This window comes from Cydia fagiglandana, chromosome 3 (genome assembly GCF_963556715.1).
Source record: "Cydia fagiglandana chromosome 3, ilCydFagi1.1, whole genome shotgun sequence".
Classification (NCBI taxonomy): Eukaryota; Metazoa; Arthropoda; class Insecta; order Lepidoptera; family Tortricidae; genus Cydia; species Cydia fagiglandana.
The window spans coordinates 21,873,331-21,901,314 of record NC_085934.1 but is presented as its reverse complement, the minus strand read 5'-3'; the positions used below and the strand labels follow the sequence as shown (position 1 = coordinate 21,901,314).

Below are 27,984 nucleotides of genomic sequence, written 5' to 3'. Positions count from 1 at the left end.
ACTGTATTGGGTGTCAGTATTGTAAAATGTCTGCACACGAACTGACCGAGTGTAAGAAGTTTAAGAAGGCGTTGCGTAAGGATCGCTGGCGATATGTTAAACGCTCTAATGTGTGCTTTAAGTGTTTGCAAGCTCGTCACGAGGCCGAATCCTGCTCGGCTCCCGTATGTGATACAGATAACTGCGGCGGCGAACATCATCGGTTGCTTCATTTTGTTGGCCGCAACAGCGCTGATCCACGGCTGAGCACGGACTCGGCCGCAACTTCGACGTCGCCGCCGCCTACAGCGCCTACAGCGGCTACTACACCTACCGTAGAGACCGTAAACCACGTGAAAGCGACGGACACTAAAGTGTATTTGAAAGTAGTGCCAATTAAAGTTCACGGTCCTAATGGCGTTTTCAATGTAAACGCATTTATTGACGACGGATCTTCGGTAACGATGGTTAGCCGCGAGCTCGCCGCCCGCGCCGGGTTGCGCGGGCGCCCTCAATCTATGCTCGTCAGTGGTGCGTGGAAAGGTGACGACTCAGTGCATGACACTACAGTGTATAATGTCGATATATCAAGTGAAAATGATGAAGTGTTTAGCATTAAGGCTCGTGGTGTAACAAATTTGGATTTGCCAGAACAAAATGTATCCCATATTAACCTAGACAAGTATTCTCACCTTAGAGCACTAAAAAATAAGTTGTCTCAAAATGTTGATATGAAGCCCGAAGTTTTGATAGGGCAAGATAATTGTCATTTGTTTATTCCTTTAGAGGTATGTGTAGGTAAACGTTGTGAGCCGTTAGCTACCCGAACACCCCTAGGTTGGTCCGTGCATGGCCCAGTGCAGGTTCCGCACGTAGAAAGCTCAGCCATGCAAGCACACACGACGCTGCTCTTGTCCGGCACACCTGTAGTCGAATCTGAACTCGGCCTCCGCGAGTTGCACGAGGTGATGAGGCGCTCTTTTAGTATAGGAAAGCCAAGGCAGAAAAGCGACGACGTGACCACCCAAGCAAAGCTTGAGCAAACTGGGACTATCATTAACGGTAGGTGGCAAGTAGGATTACCGTCGAAGCATGACAATTGCAAAATACCCGAAAGCTTTCCTATAGAAGTGGCGGTGCCGCAGCTGACGCTCAAGACCGCGCTTCCTCATTTTGGGGTGAATAACCCAAACGAAAAGAAGCTCAGGCACGTGTTTGACGCGGCCGCTAAATGTGAAGGTATGTCACTTAATGATCCCTTACTTGCAGGGCCAGATTTGCGTTCGGCACTTCGGTGGATGGCAAAGGCGCCACGAAGAGGTTGGCCGCGATATTTGTATTCCAATAACGATACTAACCTGCGGGACGCTGATTTGGAATTGAAGAAAGCCGTTCACGAACTAGATGATGAAGTCTTGAAAAGAGAAGCTGCGAACGAAGGAATCCAGTGGTCATTTATTCCATCCGCTAGTCCCCATTGGGGTGGGGCATGGGAACGACTGGTGCGCAGAGTAAAGACTTCGCTAAAGGTAATTTTAAAAGAAAGAGCGCCCAAAGATGAAACTTTGAGCACTCTTATAGCCGAGGTAGAAAATATAGTGAACTGTAGACCCTTACCTCACGTATCTGTTAAACCTGGAAGTGATGAGGCTTTAACGCCAAATCATTTCCTCCTGGGTACGTCGTCTATCTTACCTGTATTAGGTTGTTTTAATGATAACGACATACATCTCCGCAAGCAATGGCGCAAGTCACAGCTTTTAGCAGATATGTTTTGGCAACGCTGGGTCAGAGAGTGCTTGCCGGTTTTGATACCACGACAAAAATGGAACCAGGAACAGAGGCCTCTGCAGGTAGGTGACCTGGTGCTGATAGTGGACCCTGGAGCTCGCCGAAACGTGTGGTTAAAAGGTGTGGTAAGTCAAGTATTCCCGGGAGCAGATGGTCGGGTGCGCATGGTTGAGCTGAAGACTAAATCGGGAACGTAGAGGCGTTCGGCAACACGCGTTGCGCGAATCCCAATAGTAAATGAGTGCTGAGCCAGCACTGGGGTGGGGAATGTAGGCGACGGACCTATACCAACCTCCGTGCTGCGCGCGTGCTGGCCGGTAAGAATGCCGCGGCCAGCGCGCGTCTTTTGTTTTTGTAAATATTTTTTCACTGTGAGTTTCTCTATGCGATTGTAAGCAACTAATGGTTTGTATCTTGGTAATTGTCATGCTTCGACGGTAATCCTACTTGCCACCTACCGTTAATGATAGTCCCAGTTTGCTCAAGCTTTGCTTGGGTGGTCACGTCGTCGCTTTTCTGCCTTGGCTTTCCTATACTAAAAGAGCGCCTCATCACCTCGTGCAACTCGCGAGTGGCCGGCTCGTACGATGCATTCATAACCCAACTATAGTGGAAGAAGTATGATAGTGAGGGCAATGTGCGGTTCCGAGCCAGGTTAGTAGCCAAGGGCTATACTCAGAAGTACGGAGTGGACTATGAGGCACCTGCTTCAAACTTTTGGTTTCCTCTTCATTATTAGAAAACACAAAGAAATCATCGACATATAGAGCTACTACAGTCAAACCATTATCATATAGTGGGGGTGTAGTTTTATGATATCCAGCAGCGCTGGATGGTTGAAAGTGGTAACGAATGTCAACGTGCTTCGACCTATTGTGAAACACAGGGTTGGCCAAACCCACAAAACATATTTGGAACACCACAGTTCCATATTTAAATCAACACTGTAGATGGCGCTGCTGGATATCATAAAACTACACCCCCAACAAAGCAAATAAAAGTCTGAGAGTTGTATGCCTTACCACGGGCGCGAAGGTTTCCTCATAGTCCACTCCGTACTTCTTGTACTTAAGGTCATTGTACCATGAAATTACAAATAAGATGTCATTAATTACAATTTATAATGACAACCAAAGTGCCCTGAAGTTATTGGCCAACCCTGTGTTTCACAATAGGTCGAAGCACGTTGACATTCGTTACCACTTTCAACCATCCAGCGCTGCTGGATATCATAAAACTACACCCCCACTATATCTAAGCATAGCCATCAGCATCATCAGCATTAAAAAAAACAGCTTTAAAAAAAACTACACATACCTACTACTTAGGCACAAGTCCTAACTTCTCGAGAAATCTAAAGTGCTTGACAAACCCTAGACTCTTCGTTAATAAGTCAGCTGGCATCTCAGCTGTTGCTAAGTATTTTGCTTCTACCACACCACGGCCACACGTCCACACATTAATAATAGGTTATGGGCGATTTAAATTGATAAATACGGGGGGTTAGTCCAGTATTAGATTGCTAGTTTATAGTGTATCGTGTGTGATATATTGTGAGTGCGATCTGTGACAGAAATCCGAAGATGTCGTCACCAAACTATGTGACGAATGTGCCCAAGTTACGTGGCCGAGAAAACTATTGTGAATGGGTTTTCGCTGCAGAGAATTTTCTTATCCTAGAGGGCACGCAAAAGTTTATTGCGCGTAAGCCAGAAGCTACGGGTACAGAAGTTGCAGATGACGAAAAAGCCCGTGCGAAATTGATTTTGACAATCGACCCTTCCTTGTATGTCCATGTAAAAGGCATCAAAACTACGTTTGAATTATGGACTAAACTCAAAAGCTTATTTGATGACTCTGGTTTCGCCAGAAAAATTACGTTGTTGCGAAATTTAATTTCCATAAGACTCGAAAATTCGACTTCGATGACAGAATACGTAACGAAAATGGTTGAAAATGGTCAGAAATTGAGTGGTACGGGTTTTGCCATTAGTGATGAATGGATTGGCTCGCTATTATTAGCAGGTTTGCCTGAGAAATATTCCCCGATGATCATGGCAATAGAGCATTCCGGCATTTCTATCACGACAGATGCCATCAAAACAAAACTTTTAGACATGGAAGAGAAAAATTCAAATTTGACAAGGAATGGGAACGAGACTGAGACTGCGTTCGCGAGTACGTCAAGTTACCAACATAACAAGAAGAATAAAACCAAGATTGTCTGTGGTAAACAGGATGGCGGCGAAATGTCAAAAGTCAGAAATGTCAAAGTGATATGTTTTCGATGCAAGGTCCCGGGGCATTATCGAAATCAGTGCCCAAATATTGAAAAGAATAGTACACGTAAACAGTCGAATGCATTCAGTGCTGTGTTTTTAAGTACCGATTTCAAGAAAAACGATTACTACATTGATAGTGGCGCTAGTACTCATCTTACGGCTAATGAAAGTTGGGTTATGAATGCATCGTACGAGCCGGCTACTCGCGAGATAGTTGCAGCAAATAAGGCATGTATGCCAGTGGTGTGCTCCGGAAACGTACAGATTACGACTGTGACTCCCGACAGTGAATTCGACATAACTGTTGAAGATGTTTTATGTGTACCGAGTTTAACTACGAACCTGTTATCTGTAAGCCAACTGATAAAGAAAGGTAACAAAGTAGACTTCACTAAGAAAGGTTGTAAGATTTACAACAGAAGTGGACAGCTTGTTGCTACGGCTGCTTTGACAAACGGCGTTTACAAATTGAATATGCCAGAAAATACGACCAACGTTGCTATGGCAGTGTCTGCCGAGACTTGGCATCGTCGCCTCGCCCATGTTAATAGCTCATACATGGCGAAAATGAAGGATGCAGTGGAAGGTTTCAGTATTAGTGACAAGATTGACATCAGTAAATGCAAGGTATGTTGTGAAGGCAAACAATGCAGACTGCCATTTCCTAATAATTGCAATAGAAGTGACAATTTACTGAATGTTATTCACATGGATATAGCTGGTCCAATGGAAGTGACATCTCTTGGAGGATCACGATATTATTTGCTATTTGTGGATGACTATAGTCGTATGGCATTTATATATTTTTTGAAAGAGAAAAGTCAAGCTCTGGATTGTTTCAAAGAATTTAAAGCTAAAGTTGAAAATGAACTTGACAAAAAGATCAAGATTATAAGGAGTGATAATGGTCTTGAATTTTGCAGCAAGAAGTTCAGCGAGTTCCTGAAGGTAAATGGGATACTGCATCAACGGACGAACCCTTATACGCCTGAACAAAATGGGTTGTGCGAGCGCCAGAATCGTGTGGTGTGTGAGAAGGCCAGATGCTTGTTATTCGATGCTGAGCTTCCCACAGAATTCTGGGCAGAAGCATGTAGTTGTGCAGTTTACCTACGGAACAGGACAGTAGCTTCAGGATTGAACAACAAAACACCTTTTGAAATGTGGACAGGAACAAAGCCAGACCTAAGTCACCTAAGAATCTTCGGCAGTACTGTCATGGTCCACATTCCCAAAGAGAAAAGGTTGAAGTGGCAGAAAAAGTCTAAGGAAGCTATCCTAATGGGTTACCCAGAAGGGGTCAAAGGATATAGACTTTTCGATCCTGAAAAGAGAACATTTCTCACAGCGAGGGATGTAAAAGTTTTTGAAAAACAAGAGTATTGCCAAATTGAAGTTCAACAACCAACAATACAAAAAGCTGAAGTAGGGTGTCAAAGTTCAGTGGGGGATGAGAATCCAGATATCTCCAGAACTTTGACTGATTCATCTTTTGAGTCGATGAACCCTAGTGAGTATGAGGATGCAGATACCACAACTGAGAGTGTTTCAGTTCCTGAAAATGTTCCTGCTCCTGAGAGGATCGGACCAGTCCTGAGAACAGCAGAACAAAGAAAAGCGCCTGAAAGGTATGGCATTTCAAATCTATGTTCAGATGCTAGCAGGATGGATGATGCCAGTGGTCTTACACTATCAGAGGCTTTGCGCGGACCAGAGAAAGAGCAATGGAGACAAGCTATGGCAGAAGAGTTGAAAAGTTTCGAAGACAACCAGGCCTGGGAGCTTGTCAGCGTTCCAAAAGACTCTAGTGTCGTAAAGTGCAAGTGGGTACTTAAGAAGAAGTATGATAGTGAGGGCAATGTGCGGTTCCGAGCCAGGTTAGTAGCCAAGGGCTATACTCAGAAGTACGGAGTGGACTATGAGGAAACCTTCGCGCCCGTGGTAAGGCATACAACTCTCAGACTTTTATTTGCTTTGTCGGTTCAATTAAATTTAGATATTTCTCATTTAGACGTGACTACTGCTTTCCTGAATGGCTATCTTGAGGAGGATATTTATATGGAGAAGCCAGAAGGTTTTCCTTCATCTGAAGGTAAAGGGCAGGTGCTTAAGTTGAAGCGAGCCATATATGGTCTCAAACAATCCTCAAGGGCGTGGTACAGGAGGGTAGATGATTGCTTAACTGAGTATGGTTATACTAGGTCTAAACTTGAACCTTGTTTATATGTGAAAAATGATAATGGTTTGACTGTAGTAGCTCTATATGTCGATGATTTCTTTGTGTTTTCTAATAATGAAGAGGAAACCAAAAGTTTGAAGCAGGTGCTGTCTTCACATTTTAAATTAAAAGATCTTGGTCAGGTCAAACAGTGTTTAGGTATGAATGTGTGTGTTGATAAAGAACATAATGTGATAACTTTAGATCAGGAGGATTATGTTAACAAGTTGTTGCATAAGTTCAATATGACAGACTGTAACAGTGCTCAAACTCCTATGGAGGAGAGATTGAACTTAGATAAAGGTGAGAGCTGTGATACTGAATTACCTTATCAACAACTCATTGGTAGTCTCATGTACCTAGCGGTTTTGACGCGGCCTGACATTGCTTTTAGCGTAGGGTATCTGAGCCAGTTTAATAACTGTCATGGTAGAGAACACTGGGCTCATGCCAAACGTGTTTTGCGTTATCTCAAGAAAACAAAACACTATTGCCTCAGGTATAGTAGTGAGTCTGATTCAAAGCTTACCGGGTTTGTTGACGCTGACTGGGGCAGTAATGTTCTTGATAGGAGGTCCTATTCAGGATTTTGTTTCACTTTGTCTGGCAGTGTAGTTTCATGGTGCAGTAAAAAGCAGAATAGCGTGTCATTGAGCAGTTGTGAATCGGAATATATTAGCATTTCTGAATGTATTAAAGAAGCTATGTACTTAAGGTCATTGTACCATGAAATTACAAATAAGATGTCATTAATTACAATTTATAATGACAACCAAAGTGCCCTGAAGTTATTGGCCAACCCTGTGTTTCACAATAGGTCGAAGCACGTTGACATTCGTTACCACTTTAGTAGGGATATAATTGCTAAAGGTGTGGTAGAAGCAAAATACTTAGCAACAGCTGAGATGCCAGCTGACTTATTAACGAAGAGTCTAGGGTTTGTCAAGCACTTTAGATTTCTTGAGAAGTTAGGACTTGTGCCTAAGTAGTAGGTATGTGTAGTTTTTTTTAAAGCTGTTTTTTTTAATGCTGATGATGCTGATGGCTATGCTTAGATATAGTGGGGGTGTAGTTTTATGATATCCAGCAGCGCCATCTACAGTGTTGATTTAAATATGGAACTGTGGTGTTCCAAATATGTTTTTGATATGAATTGCTGTCATGTCGTTCTGTCACACAATAAATAGTCTTCGGTTAACATGCACGTATTTTATTAATAATAGGTTATGGGCGATTTAAATTGATAAATACGGGGGGTTAGACCAGTATTAGATTGCTAGTTTATAGTGTATCGTGTGTGATATATTGTGAGTGCGATCTGTGACAGAAATCCGAAGATGTCGTCACCAAACTATGTGACGAATGTGCCCAAGTTACGTGGCCGAGAAAACTATTGTGAATGGGTTTTCGCTGCAGAGAATTTTCTTATCCTAGAGGGCACGCAAAAGTTTATTGCGCGTAAGCCAGAAGCTACGGGTACAGAAGTTGCAGATGACGAAAAAGCCCGTGCGAAATTGATTTTGACAATCGACCCTTCCTTGTATGTCCATGTAAAAGGCATCAAAACTACGTTTGAATTGTAGACTAAACTCAAAAGCTTATTTGATGACTCTGGTTTCGCCAGAAAAATTACGTTGTTGCGAAATTTAATTTTTCCATAAGACTCGAAAATTCGACTTCGATGACAGAATACGTAACGAAAATGGTTGAAAATGGTCAGAAATTGAGTGGTACGGGTTTTGCCATTAGTGATGAATGGATTGGCTCGCTATTATTAGCAGGTTTGCCTGAGAAATATTCCCCGATGATCATGGCAATAGAGCATTCCGGCATTTCTATCACGACAGATGCCATCAAAACAAAACTTTTAGACATGGAAGAGAAAAATTCAAATTTGACAAGGAATGGGAACGAAACTGAGAGTGCGTTCGCGACTACGTCAAGTTACCAACATAACAAGAAGAATAAAACCAAGATTGTCTGTGGTAAACAGGATGGCGGCGAAATGACAAAAGTCAGAAATGTCAAAGTGATATGTTTTCGATGCAAAGTCCCGGGGCATTATCGAAATCAGTGCCCAAATATTGAAAAGAATAGTACACGTAAACAGTCGAATGCATTCAGTGCTGTGTTTTTAAGTGCCGATTTCAAGAAAAACGATTTCTACATTGATAGTGGCGCTAGTACTCATCTTACGGCTAATGAAAGTTGGGTTATGAATGCATCGTACGAGCCGGCTACTCGCGAGATAGTTGCAGCAAATAAGGCATGTATGCCAGTGTTGTGCTCCGGAAACGTACAGATTACGACTGTGACTCCTGACAGTGAATTCGACATAACTGTTGAAGATGTTTTATGTGTACCGAGTTTAACTACGAACCTGTTATCTGTAAGCCAACTGATAAAGAAAGGTAACAAAGTAGACTTCACTAAGAAAGGTTGTAAGATTTACAACAGAAGTGGACAGCTTGTTGCTACGGCTGCTTTGACAAACGGCGTTTACAAATTGAATATGCCAGAAAATACGACCAACGTTGCTATGGCAGTGTCTGCCGAGACTTGGCATCGTCGTCTCGCCCATGTTAATAGCTCATACATGGCGAAAATGAAGGATGCAGTGGAAGGTTTCAGTATTAGTGACAAGATTGACATCAGTAAATGCAAGGTATGTTGTGAAGGCAAACAATGCAGACTGCCATTTCCTAATAATTGCAATAGAAGTGACAATTTACTGAATGTTATTCACATGGATATAGCTGGTCCAATGGAAGTGACATCTCTTGGAGGATCACGATATTATTTGCTATTTGTGGATGACTATAGTCGTATGGCATTTATATATTTTTTGAAAGAGAAAAGTCAAGCTCTGGATTGTTTCAAAGAATTTAAAGCTAAAGTTGAAAATGAACTTGACAAAAAGATCAAGATTATAAGGAGTGATAATGGTCTTGAATTTTGCAGCAAGAAGTTCAGCGAGTTCCTGAAGGTAAATGGGATACTGCATCAACGGACGAACCCTTATACGCCTGAACAAAATGGGTTGTGCGAGCGCCAGAATCGTGTGGTGTGTGAGAAGGCCAGATGCTTGTTATTCGATGCTGAGCTTCCCACAGAATTCTGGGCAGAAGCATGTAGTTGTGCAGTTTACCTACGGAACAGGACAGTAGCTTCAGGATTGAACAACAAAACACCTTTTGAAATGTGGACAGGAACAAAGCCAGACCTAAGTCACCTAAGAATCTTCGGCAGTACTGTCATGGTCCACATTCCCAAAGAGAAAAGGTTGAAGTGGCAGAAAAAGTCTAAGGAAGCTATCCTAATGGGTTACCCAGAAGGGGTCAAAGGATATAGACTTTTCGATCCTGAAAAGAGAACATTTCTCACAGCGAGGGATGTAAAAGTTTTTGAAAAACAAGAGTATTGCCAAATTGAAGTTCAACAACCAACAATACAAAAAGCTGAAGTAGGGTGTCAAAGTTCAGTGGGGGATGAGAATCCAGATATCTCCAGAACTTTGACTGATTCATCTTTTGAGTCGATGAACCCTAGTGAGTATGAGGATGCAGATACCACAACTGAGAGTGTTTCAGTTCCTGAAAATGTTCCTGCTCCTGAGAGGATCGGACCAGTCCTGAGAACAGCAGAACAAAGAAAAGCGCCTGAAAGGTATGGCATTTCAAATCTATGTTCAGATGCTAGCAGGATGGATGATGCCAGTGGTCTTACACTATCAGAGGCTTTGCGCGGACCAGAGAAAGAGCAATGGAGACAAGCTATGGCAGAAGAGTTGAAAAGTTTCGAAGACAACCAGGCCTGGGAGCTTGTCAGCGTTCCAAAAGACTCTAGTGTCGTAAAGTGCAAGTGGGTACTTAAGAAGAAGTATGATAGTGAGGGCAATGTGCGGTTCCGAGCCAGGTTAGTAGCCAAGGGCTATACTCAGAAGTACGGAGTGGACTATGAGGAAACCTTCGCGCCCGTGGTAAGGCATACAACTCTCAGACTTTTATTTGCTTTGTCGGTTCAATTAAATTTAGATTTCTCATTTAGACGTGACTACTGCTTTCCTGAATGGCTATCTTGAGGAGGATATTTATATGGAGAAGCCAGAAGGTTTTCCTTCATCTGAAGGTAAAGGGCAGGTGCTTAAGTTGAAGCGAGCCATATATGGTCTCAAACAATCCTCAAGGGCGTGGTACAGGAGGGTAGATGATTGCTTAACTGAGTATGGTTATACTAGGTCTAAACTTGAACCTTGTTTATATGTGAAAAATGATAATGGTTTGACTGTAGTAGCTCTATATGTCGATGATTTCTTTGTGTTTTCTAATAATGAAGAGGAAACCAAAAGTTTGAAGCAGGTGCTGTCTTCACATTTTAAATTAAAAGATCTTGGTCAGGTCAAACAGTGTTTAGGTATGAATGTGTGTGTTGATAAAGAACATAATGTGATAACTTTAGATCAGGAGGATTATGTTAACAAGTTGTTGCATAAGTTCAATATGACAGACTGTAACAGTGCTCAAACTCCTATGGAGGAGAGATTGAACTTAGATAAAGGTGAGAGCTGTGATACTGAATTACCTTATCAACAACTCATTGGTAGTCTCATGTACCTAGCGGTTTTGACGCGGCCTGACATTGCTTTTAGCGTAGGGTATCTGAGCCAGTTTAATAACTGTCATGGTAGAGAACACTGGGCTCATGCCAAACGTGTTTTGCGTTATCTCAAGAAAACAAAACACTATTGCCTCAGGTATAGTAGTGAGTCTGATTCAAAGCTTACCGGGTTTGTTGACGCTGACTGGGGCAGTAATGTTCTTGATAGGAGGTCCTATTCAGGATTTTGTTTCACTTTGTCTGGCAGTGTAGTTTCATGGTGCAGTAAAAAGCAGAATAGCGTGTCATTGAGCAGTTGTGAATCGGAATATATTAGCATTTCTGAATGTATTAAAGAAGCTATGTACTTAAGGTCATTGTACCATGAAATTACAAATAAGATGTCATTAATTACAATTTATAATGACAACCAAAGTGCCCTGAAGTTATTGGCCAACCCTGTGTTTCACAATAGGTCGAAGCACGTTGACATTCGTTACCACTTTAGTAGGGATATAATTGCTAAAGGTGTGGTAGAAGCAAAATACTTAGCAACAGCTGAGATGCCAGCTGACTTATTAACGAAGAGTCTAGGGTTTGTCAAGCACTTTAGATTTCTTGAGAAGTTAGGACTTGTGCCTAAGTAGTAGGTATGTGTAGTTTTTTTTTAAAGCTGTTTTTTTTAATGCTGATGATGCTGATGGCTATGCTTAGATATAGTGGGGGTGTAGTTTTATGATATCCAGCAGCGCCATCTACAGTGTTGATTTAAATATGGAACTGTGGTGTTCCAAATATGTTTTTGATATGAATTGCTGTCATGTCGTTCTGTCACACAATAAATTGTCTTCGGTTAACATGCACGTATTTTATTAATAATATTAAAACAATCATAAGTACATAGGCAAAGGGTTAGGTAATACATATGTGGGTAGGGTAGAAAAGTGGTTTCAATCGATGTGTGGAAGGGCGGCACCGTCGTCGAACCCAAGCCACCTGGGGCCCGATTTTTGAATTTCGATCGGCCGATTTCGTCACTCGAAAATCAGCGGAAAACGGCGAAATGCTAATTTTTGAAATACGAGCGATCGAAATTTGGAATCTAGTGGTATTGACCACTCGATTTCAATTCTATTAGTAGAATTTAAACGCCTAGTAGTGGAGATATCATTTAACGAAATACACAAAGTCGAGTGGTCGAATTTCAAAAATCGGTCCCCTGGCGGTGGACTTAAAACGGTGGCGTGTGCCTCGGATACACATGCTGGTGGCGCGTATAACGGCAATACTGATCCTACATCTCAGCCAGCCCAGTATGGTGCTTAGAGAACGGTTCCACCGTTGAGATATGGTTTCTGTTTATGGTACATAAATACTATTACATGACATTATCAGCGTCATTTTTATTGCAATATTTATCTCTCTATCCATACCCATACTATTTTTGACGTGACAACGTCTTATTCGATGAACACCGGTAGCATGCACGAAAAAATGTCACGTTGTGGACAGATCACCATGGTAACGTTGTGGACAGATCTCCATGATAATGTTGTGGACAGATCTCCATGGTGACGTTACGTAATGTAATGGTAATGTTTTCTTATGACGTTGTCATGCAAAATTATCGTCCGTAATCCGACTTTACAGACAACCATATTTTTTAGTAAGAAGGTAATTTTAAATTGTGCTTCAATATGCTGTTTATCGCCAACCTACTTCCTTAATGACTCCATTTCCTAGCAAATATTCCCCACTTAAGACCTTTTAGGTCTAAAACACAGAAAGGCCCGGAATGCATTAATGGGCTACGTGTGCGAACGCAGAGAATCCCCCCCCCCCCCCGTAGCGGTGATATTCCCAGTTTATTAAATAACTTGGTTAGGTCGTGAACTTTTAATGAGAAATGCATGACCTTTTCTGGTCGTAGACTAAATTCTGGGGTGTAATTCCCTAATATACTTAGGTCAAGGCTGTGCGTTTAACGAATCTTTTTATTGGTTTAACGTGGCGTAAGTACGTAATTGCCTGAAAGTGGACAGAAATTTAGCTCTGTCAGTACGAGTAGTTCATTCTACGAATTTATTTAGGACAACATTTGGAAGCTTAGAATTTGCAATAGTTAGAAGAAAGTGCATGTATTTTACAGTAAAGTAATGGGGGTAACGATTTAAGGGGATTCCCACGAGAAGGGTCTACTTTGTCGGGGACTTAACACGTATGGCACCTTAATAACCTGCAGAAAAAGTCTGTAGGGATTTTGATAGCCCACTCAGTGCAAGTGTTATTTATAAGTCACAATGTCATAGAAGTTTGACGTTTAAAATAACACTTGCACTGCGTGGACTATCAAAATCGCTGCAGACTTTTCTTGGTCTAACTCTAGCGCCGTGGCAGTCGCCAGCCGAATGTCACTTCTTAGTTTCCAGAATAACACATAACCTAAATGTACAGTCGTACATATATGTACATGTACGTTGACATGGTAGGTACTCGTTGAGTGAAGTTCATCCCCAACACGTCATAAAACGAGGGACATGTCTCGTGGCTCCAAGCAATGCTCCCTCGACCTCTATTTTATTGCTTTACGACACTTTCGTTTTATGTTCTACACGAATTCTTACGTAGAATAATACAGATAGTTTTAGAAAGCCTAACGCTGATATAGTCGTATAGCGTCGTGTAGCGGTTTGGTTTAACAAAAGATAACAATGTCTCTCAATAATCCAGTAAATTTGTCGAATTTTGTAACCTGGCTCTTTTGCGTCAAATCCGGTAGTTCTGATTTTCTGCAGACTTGTTTATGATGTTGGCCCAATGAATAATCCAAGTTTGTGACCTCGAGCGCCGAACGCAACTTTGTCAAAAATAGAATAAACCGCAATTTTTTTTTAGATTTGGGCGATTATAACCCTAAAGTACTAGTTTTTGGTAGTAACTTCCTAGGTCGTTTTTAAAGTAGACTAAATTTGCTACAATAAGACACTAGAATTGTCTCTGTACATCTAATATTTTCCGAGATAAAGCCTTTCAAAATTTTATATTTAAATTTTTATATTTTTAAATATTTTTTCAAAATAGGCACTCATACATTTTTTTATGGAATATTTAAATATTTTGTAGAACGTGCCGGCGATGAATTCCATATAAATTACCAACCTAATAACCCTTATATTATAGCTAAGAACTGACGTAAAATTATAAAATTTTGAAAGGCTTTATCTCGGAAAATATTAGATGTACAGAGACAATTCTAGTGTCTTATTGTAGCAAATTTAGTCTACTTTAAAAGCGCCCTAGGAAGTTACTATCAAAAACTAGTACTTTAGGGTTATAATCGCCCAAATTTAAAAAAAAATTGCGGTTAATCGATTTTTGACAAAGTTGCGTTCGGCGCTCGAGGTCACAAACTTGGATTATTCATTGGGCCAACATCATAAACAAGCCTGCAAAAAATCAGAACTACCGGATTTGACGCAAACGCAAAATGTATAATTTTACTGTATTACAAGTGGATACCGACATTTTAAAACCGTCCGACTATAGGTACGCAGTTCCAATCATTTTTATTTTTCGATTGATGTTTGTTGAGATATGAGTGTCGTCTTGGCTACGACCCCCCAAGGTGCTGGTGTTGTGTGTACAGTCGCCATCAGATATATCAGAGCGGTCAAGGCGTCCACAAATATCTGAACACGCCTCTATTGTCAGGGCGTTACGAGTGCGTGTTTAGATATTGTGATCACCTTGGCCGCTCCGATATATCGGATGGCGACTGTATCTACTTATATTTCAGCGCGGCTGAATGGATCAGTAGTTTTTTGGCCGAAACCGAACCATTGATTGACACATGATTTTGATGCCGCAACCGGAACCGAAACTTTGGTCAGACAGTACTAATCCAGTCAAAATAATCATAAACTATAAGGAATTAACCTAGCCCACGTCTTAGTACTTTTTGCGGATTTTATTTGCTTTTATTTCAAGGCAAGCTAAATGCACTATTTTCATTCTAGGACTTATCCTATTCCCTTAAACTTAAATATTTAGTTTAGACATAGCTACGACTAAGCTCTAGTTATGGTAATTTACTAGTAATGAACCCCGCATAGCTCCTGCCTATAGCGGCCGCCTAATCCAAACAAATGACTTTAATTACACGAAGCTATGGCTAATTGTTTGTGAATCGGATACTTTAAGTAATGAAATTAGTTTTCATTTTGTTTTAAGTCTAAGAGAATTAAACCTTGTACATATAATATTTTATTATGATTGATTACCATTTAGTTTGTTGGTCATGAATATTTTATGAATGATAGATGTGATTTTAAAGATTTTAACTCTTTTCGTGAAACATTGAACGGAAATTGTGCTTTCAAGCGTTGTTTGCGCTCACAGATATTTTGTGCTTAATAAAACGTAAAGAATAATTGCAAAAAAATAGAAATGGAGCTAAGAAAATATGCCTTACATTGCCTAAAATGTTGTAAAAAAAATAATCGTTTTTAAATAGGTACTATTAAACAAGTTTATGTTTAAGGCGCTGTAAGCATTTTTGGCGTTTTTATACTTATTTCAATTGAAAATAGGTACACAATACTTACACCATCTATCGTGGTATGCCGATGCGTCATTTTGCACCGGAAGCGGTAAGGAGCTAGGAGTTATGACTGCTTCATGTAATCATTTTTAGTTAGAAAACGAATAATTCAATAAAATTTGATTAATTTATTACTAGAGACTAAAGCTAAGATTGACGAAGTTCCGGCACTCAGCCTAATTGGGAGCTAGGGCGAGCGATCGAGATGTCTATCGGAAAACCATTACGGGAAACCGTTCTTACGATCACGATTCTGATTTTAACAATTTGTTAAAGTTTATATAAACGTCGACTTATACATATGTAACAATATATACTGTATTGGATCCCCATACATTTCACGACTGTATTTCAATACCGGTTTCAGCCGTGTCAAGTTATAACATAGGTACTAGCGAGCCAACAGGAGTGGTCATTTCTCCATACAAACGTACTCGACTGTTTCCTCCGTGGGTTTTGATGCTAGAGCAATGATTTTTTCAACACAGATTAATATTGTCAATATCTGTGTCGGATTGTTTTGCTTTTTTGATATTTTTGTTTTTTAAGGCGCTAGAGCCCTACAAAAATGGCCAAAATGGCCTCATTGACTATGCCGCAATGAGAGGCGTAGTATTCATAACTGCTATCAATTAGCCAAAAAACAAAACAGTCCGACACAGATAATTTCATAATCAATTAGATTTCCAAATTTGGTTACGATTAGTTAAGTTTTGGAGGAGGAAACATTCGAGTGCGAAACCTCGATTTTTGAGATTTTTACACAGGATTTTTCGCCTTGTCCTTATCGCACTAGTTTTCGGAGCCGCTTCCGTTAGCGAGACGGGTATGTTTACCTAAAATATTTAAAACTCAGCTCCTGTTTCGTCTTAAATGATACACCTAAACTTTCTTCAAGAATCACTCTATCGGTAGGTGAAAATCGCATGAAAATCGTAGTTGTTGAGTTTATCGCGAACATACAAACAAACAGACAGACGCGGCGGGGGAGTTTGTTTTATAAGGTGTAGTGATACGGGTAAGTCACTCACCTCATTTGCACCATCCCATTTACCTGGGATTAACGTGTTATGGCTCCTCTACACGATGGGCCAGCGCCGGCCACTCCAAGGGACGCAACGCAGCCATGCGGTAGAATGAGATAGCAATATCACATGCTCCCTCTAACGCGTAAATGCGTCCCTAGGAGTGGCCGTCGTTGGCCCATCGTGTAGAGGGTATAAACCGATAAAACAGTGTCAAATTGTACTGGTAACCATGGTAACTCCAGGTTTAACCGGTTAACCCGGGTTAGTGGGATGGTGCAAGTGACCCATATCATGGCTCCTCTAGTCTACACGATGGACCAACGCCGGCCACTCCAAGGAACGCATGTATGCGTTAGAGGGAGCAAGTGGTATTGCTATCTCATTCTACCGCATTGCTGCGTCCCTTGGAGTGGCCGGCGTTGGCCCAACGTGTAGTGGAGCCATCAGAATCGGTATCCAGATTCCAGGCCCAATCGAAAGTCAGCAATAAAGAAGTCTGTCTTTATTATCGTCTGATAGCGCGTGGGTTTGCAATCTAACTTGGAATTTCTATTTTAATTTGTAATCGCTTTGGATAATTTGAATTTGCTTTGTTTGTTCTAGGTAACAAGTAAAGGTGAAATAAAGGTGAAAAGGTTAGGTAAGTTTTAAGGATTACGTAATATATTTTATGAAAGTAGGTAAATGAGAGCAAACTGTATAGGTACCTACCTAATATGTAAATAAGATATTTTTTTCTTTGGTTTTAGACATAGGTCTTTTTTAAATTTCTACTCAGAATCATAAATTAATTTTAGAGTTGGCGGTAGGTACAAATTGAATATAGCATTTAGAGAAAATATATTACATAATATTATAGTATCAAAAGTCCACTGTCTAACGAAATCATTGTTAGGCAAAAACAAAATATTATTTCTACGAATCATTTATTTATTTAACCTTTATTGCCCAAAAGAAAACCTTAGAGTACAAAAGGCGGACTTAATGCCAACATTAACATCATTGAGCCCTACAAAAGGTTGCTTTGGACAAATAACCATAAACAAAATCAAAAGAAACACATGCCTCATATATTATTCAATGTACACCCACTCATTTTGTTAACACCCTAAGTTGTCGTTTTAAAGGCAAACAACTCTTTGAGTTTCCCAACACCTTAATTAGGTAACTTTTGTATTTCCATTAAGTTTTGTATTTAATACCCACCCGGCCATGCACTGACAAAATGTTGTTGTAGGTAGAGGAAGGGGTGGATAGAATGAGGAGGGGACGGGAATCGAAATTTAGAAAATTAATATTTAATTACCTACAAATGATCTCTTAATAGGTACGTTAAATTACAACCTCTATAATTCCTTGGTAAAATCACACTTGGACAATCACATAGAAATATGGGGAAGTTCCGCTAAAACTAAAGGGATGTTAAAATTACACAAAATAAATGTATTAAAGTTTTGTTCCATTATGAGTGTGTCGGTAGGTACTAAAAGTACTAAAGCACGAAGCGCTTTGCTTCTACTTTCCTTATGCGCACTGCCAAGGAATGGAATTCCTTGCCGGCGTCTATATTACCGTGTTCTTATAACCCGGCAACCTTCAAATCAATAGTGAACAGGCACCTTCTGGGCGAGCTCGCTCCATCGTAGGGCACGTCTACGCCTCGGCTAGTCTGTGGCCATGAGTAAGCCCATTCATAATAAAAAAAAAAAGGTTGACTGAAGTAGCACGACAAATACGAACCTCTCCGAGAAAATATGAAGGAAATAGTTATTTGTTTCATAAGGGGGCAAAGTTGTTGTTTAACCGCTCGTGCTAATATTGATACCCGAGCAAGCGAAAGATCCCAAAATTGAACCACGAGCGTAGCAAGTGGTTCGAAAAATGGAATCTTGAGCGTTGCGAGGTTTTCAAAGCTCGAGAGTTAAACAAAATTTGCCCCCGAGTGAAACACAAAATTTTTCACCACACTATCTCGAAGCAAAAATTAAATGTAAAATATCAAACAAAATCAAACCGAATCAAATCCAAATGAATGTTATTAAATATTCATCATCCAAAATCATTTAAAAATCAATTCTACCAGCAAACATAAGAAATCAACTCAAAATTTGCATCTGATTACTTTGCCTCACATGTGAATAAAATGCAACTTTGCTATCAGCTTTTGAAGTGCAAAGTAAGCCTTTACAAAAGCTGGTGTGGTGAAAACAATAAAGCACTACATCTGTACAACAAAACAACCCAACCAATATTGGTTTGTTATAGAATAGTTAGTTGCTATGGACCGGGCCGGCGCGTGCAGCAACAGGTGGTACCGAAGCCCCCCGGTTAAGGTCACGGCTACCCACAATAACGTTACAATAATTATCGAACTTAGGCAACCCTTATTAAGTCGTGCAACTTTATTTAGCTATAGTTAATATACAGTATAGAATTTCTATTTATTAAAAGTTCTACATACCTACATGACAAAAAACATACAACTAAGGCTTACAAATAAAAATTAAAACTATAAATTTAAGAAAACAAACCGCTCCCTGCCGATCCCAGTATACAGTATTGTATATAGTAGTTTGTAGAAAATACTTTCAGAAAGAATAATTTTTAGTTTAGATTTTTGTTGCAAATAAATGAGATTTGTAAAACTTGGTTAAGCTTATAAAAAATAATAAATATTAGGGGACATCTTACAGAAATCAACCTAGCCCCAAACTAGGCAAAGTTTGTACTATGGGTGCATATTGACTAAATTTTTCTTCTCCGTCGAATTACTCTTGGCAGAGCAGCCGTGGTCACGTTGAACGACCAACGATTCTACGCCAGTTCTCCCTGGCAGATGCTTCTCTGGCACATGTGTTAAGTTAAAAGTGGGGTGTTGGTAAGGGCTTTTATCTGATCCGTCAACGCATTGGGGAACGTCCTCTTGACCTACAGCCTTTGACCCGTCCCTGGACAACAAGTCCAACAACACATTATACATGATGATGTTGATGGGTAGGTAACAAGTGACTAAATACAATGTTCTTTATAATTAAAAGGTTCATATTCATCTATGATATTTTATAAGGGCACGTCGGGTTATATGTTAAAGAAACCCTATTCTACGCTATAAAGATAAATAAAGAGCCCACACATTTACAAACTTCAGCCTGAAATAATAGCATTGCCTGTAACAGGAACCCTCGAAACGGTAAAAAGCTCGCTCGGCCATATACATATCAGGTTAGCCAGTAATGACGAGGGGGCAGGTAGGGTATATTTTTTGTTTTATACAGCCTATTCATCCTTGTTAGTGGATATATCACGGTGTGAAAGAAAACGCCAATTTAAACTTCCGTGGGTCATACTAACATTTTTTGTTCATTATTTGAAGCGCCGGTAGTCAAGCGGTAAGAGCTTGCGACTTTCAATCTGGAAGTCGTGGGTTAAAACTCCGGCTTGTACCAATGTACAGTCAACTGTAAAATGTGGGTACACAAATCATCTCAAAAATATGTCCCATAGCTGTTATTTCAGCGAATTAAGAACTATGGGACATATTTTTGAATAAGTTGGCTACACCCATATTTTTACAGTTGACTGTACCAAACGTACATAAGTTCCGAAGAAGTCATTGGTACGAGCCGGGCTTTCAATCCGTGACCTCCGGATTGCAAGTCGCACGCTCTTACCGCTAGGACACCAGCGCTTCTTCTTTAATACTTTGGCTTATCTATAATATTAGACATCTATTTCAATTTATATTTATGAAAATTCTTGGGAAAACCCCGGTCAATCAAACTACAAAAAGTGTTTAAAAGGGCATCCATCTTTATAGCAGCACTTGTACCCAAATGCCATGACACCATAATAAGTCGAATCAACCCCAGGTTAACACAAAAACCCCCAGGCTTTTGTTAAAATTGCCGAACAAAGAGTCTCAGCTTTAATTAACGCCCCAGTTGTTCCCAAAATATCGTCATGAAGGCGTCATTAGAAGCCTTTTCGGAGATTTAACCAGACGGTATTATTTTCCTTTTCGGAGATTTAACCAGATCGTATTATTAACATGCACAGTCGAGTTGTTATGTATACATTTATTCACCCTAATCCATTGTAATAGCGTGAAAAAATGTATACAAATTTATGAACTCGTCTGACGTATATATGGGCTGGTTATATTTGGATGTTTTATGTCATTTCCATTCAGAATCACGAGCTCTCTCTATCCTAATTATCCGAAGAGTCCTGAGATTTTTATATCCATTCCCAATATGACATTATCAAAGACTTTGTATAACGGTGACGCAATGGAAGGAACGAAAAAATTATGGAAACTTTATGTCACTTTTTTTTCACCTATTAAAAATCGAAAGAAATACCTAAAATAAAAATTCCCAAATATGAAAAAACCGGGCAAGTGCGAGTCGGACTCGCGCACGAAGGGTTCCGTACCATAATGCAAAAAAAAAAACAAAAAAAGCAAAAACAAAAACGGTCACCCATCCAAATACTGACCACTCCCGACGTTGCTTAACTTTGGTCAAAAATCATGTTTGTTGTATGGGAGCCCCATTTAAATCTTTATTTTATTCTGTTTTTAGTATTTGTTGTTATAGCGGCAACAGAAATACATCATCTGTGAAAATTTCAACTGTCTAGCTATAACGGTTCGTGAGATACAGCCTAGTGACAGACGGACGGACGGACGGACGGACGGACGGACGGACGGACGGACAGCGAAGTCTTAGTAATAGGGTCCCGTTTTACCCTTTGGGTACTGGTTTACTGGTACACGGAAAGCCAACAAAGAGTTTCAGATTTAATTAACGCCCCAGCTGTTCCCAAAATCTGGCCATTAAAACGTCATTAAATATAAACTCATTTGGGTAAAACGTTGCTGAAAGCAACCAGACGGTATTATAATTAACATGTAGGTATGTAGGTATGTATTATTATACTCTCTTAATAATAGAATTACCTTTTCAACTCTAATTTTTGGGACAATTACGGCCTAAATTTAGTACAATGGTAGCTTTTATGGTGTTGCGTGGCATTATTACCAGCCGGTTGAGCCAGTATTACCGACAGCGGCATAAAGAGGAATAGGTACGATTTTTTTTTTCTTGGTATGACATTTACAACTAAAATAATAAATAAAATACAATTTGTTTGATCCCTAATGTTAGTTACATGAAAAGTTATGCTAAAGTTTGACATACTAATCTCAAATCAGGAAAACGGTTTTCCATTAGAAAAATTAAAAACTGCACACGGCCGCCGGCTCATTGAAGAGCCATTTTTAGGGTTCCGTACAAAAAGGGTAAAAACGGGACCCTGTTACTGAGACTCCGCTGTCCGTCTGTCTGCCTGTCTGTCTCATGAACCGTGATAGCTAGGCAATTGAAATTTTCACAGATTATGTGTTTCTGTTGCCGCTATAACAACAAATACTAAAAACAGAATAAACTTAATATTTAGGGCTCCAATACAACAAAGGTGATTTTTTGGCTCTTTTTGCGTAATGGTATGGAATCCTACGTGCACGAGACTGACTCGAACTTGGCCGGGTTTTTTTTACAGTTTTTGATAAAAATTTGAAGGTTTGAAGAGCTCCTGATTCTGGTCAGAATAAACACGAAATCCTAATTTGATAAAAAAAAAATGCACGTACCTAAATTCCCATTGAGATACTAAAATTCCATAGGTTTTCCTAACTTAGTGGAAGATATTATGTATACAGATATATATGTTGTACAGAATAAGAAACCACAAAATTTTATCAGAATCTGAAAATTTAACAACGACAACAAAATAAAAATAGCCTTAAACACTTTTTGTTTGCAATTTTCCCTGACTGCCCAAATTCGCGTTGTCTTGCTACCCCAAATTAAAGGATCTTGTCAGTCTTGTCACGAAGCTTTTAATGCTGTGCTACAGTTGTGCTACGCTACGGGAAAATATTCGTACCTACCCTGTATGATTCCCTCGAGCATATTGCGGAAACGGGGTATTTCTTTTTCCGGGGACGGTACTTTAATAAAGTGGAGTCCGTCGTGTTGTCCCGGCTTTTTGCCACGGCTCATAGGAACATGGGGTCCGCTTAGCAACTAATCCCAAGAACTGGCGTAGGCACTAGTTTTTAGGACAGTGACTGCCGTCTGACCTTCCAAACAATTATCTTTTATTATTGATCTAACTCCTGGAAAATTAGTACTAAATTCTTTTCAGTCTTGTTTTTTTTGTCTCCATAAAATGTGGCGGTGGAGCTTTTTGCATGAGATTAAATTTATTTATTATTCTTATATAAAATATAATCTATTAGATAGAAAGACATACAATAGCAATGTTATTTTTATTAATTCGATAAAAGTAACAAATAAAAGCGTGGAATGGTCAGAAGCAACACAATTAAAATAATTTTAATTTAAAAAAGCATTTCATAGCTTAAAATTTTACCATTAAACCGATTTCCGTTTCTGACTTTATTACCTGTCCCAAGTCAGTTCTTCTAAATTTTATTGAATAACAAAAAAGCCTAAATTAGTAATGTAAAAATACTTAAAATAAAAGAGGTTATCAGATATCCCTAATCTAGCTATTTCCACTGAACTCCAATTTTCCTTTTTAATGCATGAACCATGTAATCATAATTATTCCGATTAAAATCATCTATTATTACGCACCAATCACCGAGCATTGCATCCACACACACAAACGTATCGTTACAAACACACTTACCTTGTTTGTCTACAACATTGGAAAACAAACGAGCGCTAGATTCTCGTGCGGTCCGGGAGAATCCGGGAAAACAACTGAGCGTTCTCGTCGTGCGCGGACCGATGCGCAGTCGACGGGTTAATTCACAAGTGTAAAGGCTGTGTTTGAGGTTATATACCAGTATTTTTGATCCGTGCTTTTCTACTAACTCTTTTAAGCTTAAGCTCTAACTATACTGGTCTTTTCTGTTGTTATCAGGTTTGAAAAACCAGCGTCATGAGCTGCAATTTCAAACAGATTTTAAGAATGGAACGGTCAGTTTACAGTGGACAATATAGTCTTGTTTGAGTGAGGAATAGGTGTATAGGGGTTCCGTAGAGGTTCCGAGCGGTTGGAGCCTTGTGAATGGGGGGCGGAGGGGAGGGGGTTTACATAACGCGCGGATCGATCGGCGCGGTTTGCTGGAAGCCGCGATTCTGAAGGACGTTAACTAATTCATTGAGATTAGATTGGGTTCGTGAGTCTCGTTCCCACTTAAGTATCTGCTCAAAATAATAAGTATTTTAATACTATTAATTGCAGATGTCACCTTGTTTCTGAGAATTTATTTTAAAAACCGGCCAAGAGCGAGTCGGACTCGCGTTTCTAGGGTTCCGTAATATAAGTCCGACTCAAGCTTGACTGCACATTTCTAATAGGTTTTCCTGTCATCTATAGGTAAAGAACTATCTTGAGTATTTTTTTCAAAATTTTAGACCCCGTAGTTTCGGAGATAAAGGGGGGACTGGTCATTTTTTGGCTATTTTCTTAAATACCTTGGAACCTATGTGTTTTAAACTTATAACAAAATATGTCCATCTTTGGGTCACTAATTTACATATGTGTACCAAATTTCAACTTAATTGGTCCAGTAGTTTCCAAGAAAATAGACTGTGACAGACGGACAGACATCCTATAAGGGTTCCGATTTTTCCTTTTGAGGTACGGAACCCTAAAAACTAAATTAACAAAGATTTGGGCTTGATATCATTCGTCAAATAAGTTCACCTCACTTAATTTATGAAAATATTACAGGAAATATTAAGTAAAGCGAAAAAAACCTTAAATAATAATCACGAAGTTTGGCATTAGTCTAGTATTTAGGCGCATGATGTGATAGATATGTCGCAGTCGGATCGTATAATCCGCCGTATTACATTACGGCTAGCCGTTTTCAAAAACAGGGGCGTTTTGAAATGCGGCGGTTTAACGATTAGCCGTATTGAATGCGGCTGAATGAGAATCCGCCGGAATGTATTCGGCGCCATACGTTCTTCAACACGGCTAGCCGTAATGTAATACAGCGAGTCATTAGCCGCCGCTTTGACAGTTTTTAGTTCCCATTTTTAACACTCGTGGCGCTGCCTGACAAACGCTGGGGTGTCCATCAAATCTGGAGTTTGTCGGACTGTTTCTTTTCAAAAAAAAATTTCCTTCGCAACTTAACTAGACGGAGCCCCGCTTCGCGGGGCTCCTATTTCTGAGCGGTTTGCCCTTCGGGCATCTGAAGCTACCTAACGAACCTAACCTACCTACCTATTGATTAAGTGAGACGTCCGTGAAAACATTACACTTTGGGGAAAAAAGCGTAGGTAGGTAATTAGGTTAGGTTCGTTAGGTAACTTCAGATGCCCGAAGGGCAAACCGCCCAGAAATAGGAGCCCCGCTTGCGGGGCTCCGTCTATTTAAGTTGTGAAGGAAATGTTTTGGAAAAGAAACACATGTAGTGCGGTGGGACCATGGTAGAAATAAATTAAATTGCAAACATTGTCAAACTCCGGTTACGTAGGCGACCGAAAGAACTGGTCACTCTACAATGTACGATGCGGCTAAACGTGGGCCGCCTTATTGAAGAACGTATCGCAGTGACAATCCGGCTAATCGTCGAACCGCCGCATTTCAAAACGCCCCTGTTTTTGAAAACGGCTAGCCGTAATGTAATACGGCGGATTATACGATCTGACTACGACAGATATATAAAATAACACAATTATGATTAACGTACTGAAATAAGTACCTAATTTAAAAGTGTAACTTTTGTCTATGCAACGTATTTTTGTGTGTGAGTTTCTTCTGAACGCGCAACACCCTTGCATTGCATGTGTCGGAATGCATCACTCTAAAGGGGCCCACTGATTAACAGTCCGCCGGATGGTATCTGCCTGTCAGTTGTTCGGAACTGTCAACTTTTTGTTCTAACTGACAGGCCGATTCCGTCCGCCGGACTGTTAATCAGTGGGTCCTTTTAATTTTAGATTGGAATTAAAGTTTTCGTACGGAATACCATCCCAAAACGTCGCAGAACCAAAAGGTGCTATGTTCTATAGGTTTCGGAGGCGCTTGTATCATTGTTGTATGTGTTTATAGAGGTGTCTTGCATTCGCTTTGGCTACTGGAAAGCGGTTTATTGCAACTGTTGCCATTTCGTTAAGCGCTTTTGTTTATATTGGGTGAATGGTTAGTTTTATTCGTTTTTGTTTAAAGTTATAGTTTACTACATTGTTAGTTTAAGATTTAAGCTTTTCTTTAATTAAGTAATGAGATGGAAGTTTTAAAATTACATTAAAAATGGCATACGACTGATTACCTCTATTATTAAAACTTGTTGTTGAATGATCTTGTTGTTTAAATTTTAGTACATGTTTAACGTAATCAACTAATCACTTTACCTATAAAATTGTTAAACAATAGAGTAATTAGTTTAATAAGTACTAGTAGATAGTACCTGCCTACCCCTGGTCATATTATTGTTTTCCTATGATAAAACAGTTATAAGCAACTATATACCGGGTGTGGCCTGTAATATGAGCAAAAAATTTAACTATAGGCTTTACTCCTCATACTGACCAACATTTGTTCAGCGAGTTTTAAAAATAACTTGTGGTTTGATTTTTAATACACGTTAAAGTTTATTCTAAGACGCAATAATGTATTGCGAATTTTGTTATGTTTAAGGCGTGACAAGCAACGTCAATCACAATGATATGGCGTGGCGATGGCGTTCATTGAAGACAATATTTATTTTGTATGAAAAATAGGGAGTCTAAATACTTCATAATTTTTAAATGTTGTTGAACAAAAGTGTCATCGTTTGAGGAGTACAATCTATGTTTTAACCATTTGTTCGTGTTACAGGCCACACCCGGTATATGATCAACAAGTGTCTATTAAAGTAATCACTTTGAAGTAGACTGAGACTTATCATTTCTATACATTTTCCCCCTTATTCACAAAACTTTACTAGCCTCAATTAGTTAATTAATGTTTTATCCCTTTCTCACAAATAGATTAGTCAAGATGACAGATTAAGCGGCAAAACGATTAATAGCTTTGAGGTTTGCAAGGCGCTTATAAATTGACATTTCTGGAACAATCTACATTTACCTACCGTGAGCTTGATACACACGGCGCGATTCGGAAGTGAATTAGAGATTAACTAGATACGATATAGTAAAGATATGTGACGTCCCACGGATAAAGGTACCTTATGGCGGTAGGTGCTTACGATTACTAACGTCGCTCCAATATTATTGCGGCGCTATGCGACGTAAGCGCCAGCCGCCATAAGGTGCCTTTTGTCGTGGAACGTCACTTATCTTTACTATTTAGTATCTAGTTAATCTCTAATTCATTTCCCGAATCGAGCCGTGTATCTCATGAATCGTGATAGCTAGGCAGTTGAAAATTTCACAGATGATGTATTTCTGTTGCTGCTATAACAAGTAACACTAATAACAGAATAAAATAAATATTGAAGTGGGGCTCCCATACAAAAACAGTGATTTTTTGCCGCTTTTTGCGTAATGGTACGGAACCCTTCATGCGTGAATCTAACTCTCACTTGGCCGGTTTTTACTATTTATTTCTATTTAATAATACATATAATAATATTTACCGTTCACAAGTTATAAAATTCTAGACAGACTTAACACGACATGTTAGTATACCTACTGGCTTCATGTATCTACCTATATAGAGTTATATCGCGCTAAAAGCAACATAAAAACATGAATGTCCACTCATAACAGCTGTATACCCTCTTATATGACGTGTGTGAAGTGTCTTATCTTTTAGAACGGTCCATTTGCTACGAGGGTCTACGCCGTAGCCGCGTAGAGGCTCCGTAGCGAAGTGGTAAAACATTTTTCATATTGGAACCATATTTTTTAACACATTTAGGGCCAAGAACCCGACAGTCGGGTACACTGATCGTAGCGCCTACGCGCTACATACGCCGAAAACGTTGCTACGCGCTACGAGTGTAACCCGTAATGTATGTCATAATTAAGATTTTTTGGGCACTTAGACCGTTGGGTAGGACTTAGTATACAAAAGAAAAGAAAGAGTAAAGGGTAACTCACGTTAGACCGCCGTATCCGGGCCGGAGCTTCCGGCGCATCGTTTTCTATGGAAAGCATCACGTGATTGCCTGTCATGTCTTAAGGGGCCCACTGATTAACAGTCTGCCGGACGGTATCGGCCTGTCAGTTGTTCGGAACTGTCAAAATTTTGTTCTAACTGACAGGCCGATACCGTCCGGCAGACTGTTAATCTGTGGACCCCTATAGAAAAGTAACCTCCGGAAGCTCCGGCCCGGACACGGCCCGGTCTAACAGTCATCCTTGAAGTGATGTTTCATTTCTAATGGAAATGCTTTAATTCCGAACGATATCAAAGCCCTGTCCTGTCCGCAGGCTCTTTATTTAACCGAATAAAACAACCTTTTACGCGTATTTTCTATTCATTCCTGAA

The 27,984-nt window shown here is 39.9% G+C and overlaps 2 protein-coding genes across 2 annotated transcripts in view; one reads left to right on the top strand and one right to left on the bottom strand.

Annotated features, from left to right (window-relative positions):
• LOC134680343 (uncharacterized) overlaps nucleotides 1-23,279 on the bottom strand; it is a 35,543-nt gene extending 12,264 nt beyond the window's left edge. The window contains exon 1 of the mRNA XM_063539465.1: nucleotides 23,215-23,279. The gene's annotated coding sequence lies outside the window, so the exon portion shown is untranslated. The remainder of the gene's footprint in view (nucleotides 1-23,214) is intronic.
• Nucleotides 1-27,984, top strand: part of LOC134680354 (small ribosomal subunit protein mS31) — a 395,354-nt gene that overhangs the window by 227,648 nt on the left and 139,722 nt on the right. The window lies entirely within an intron of this gene.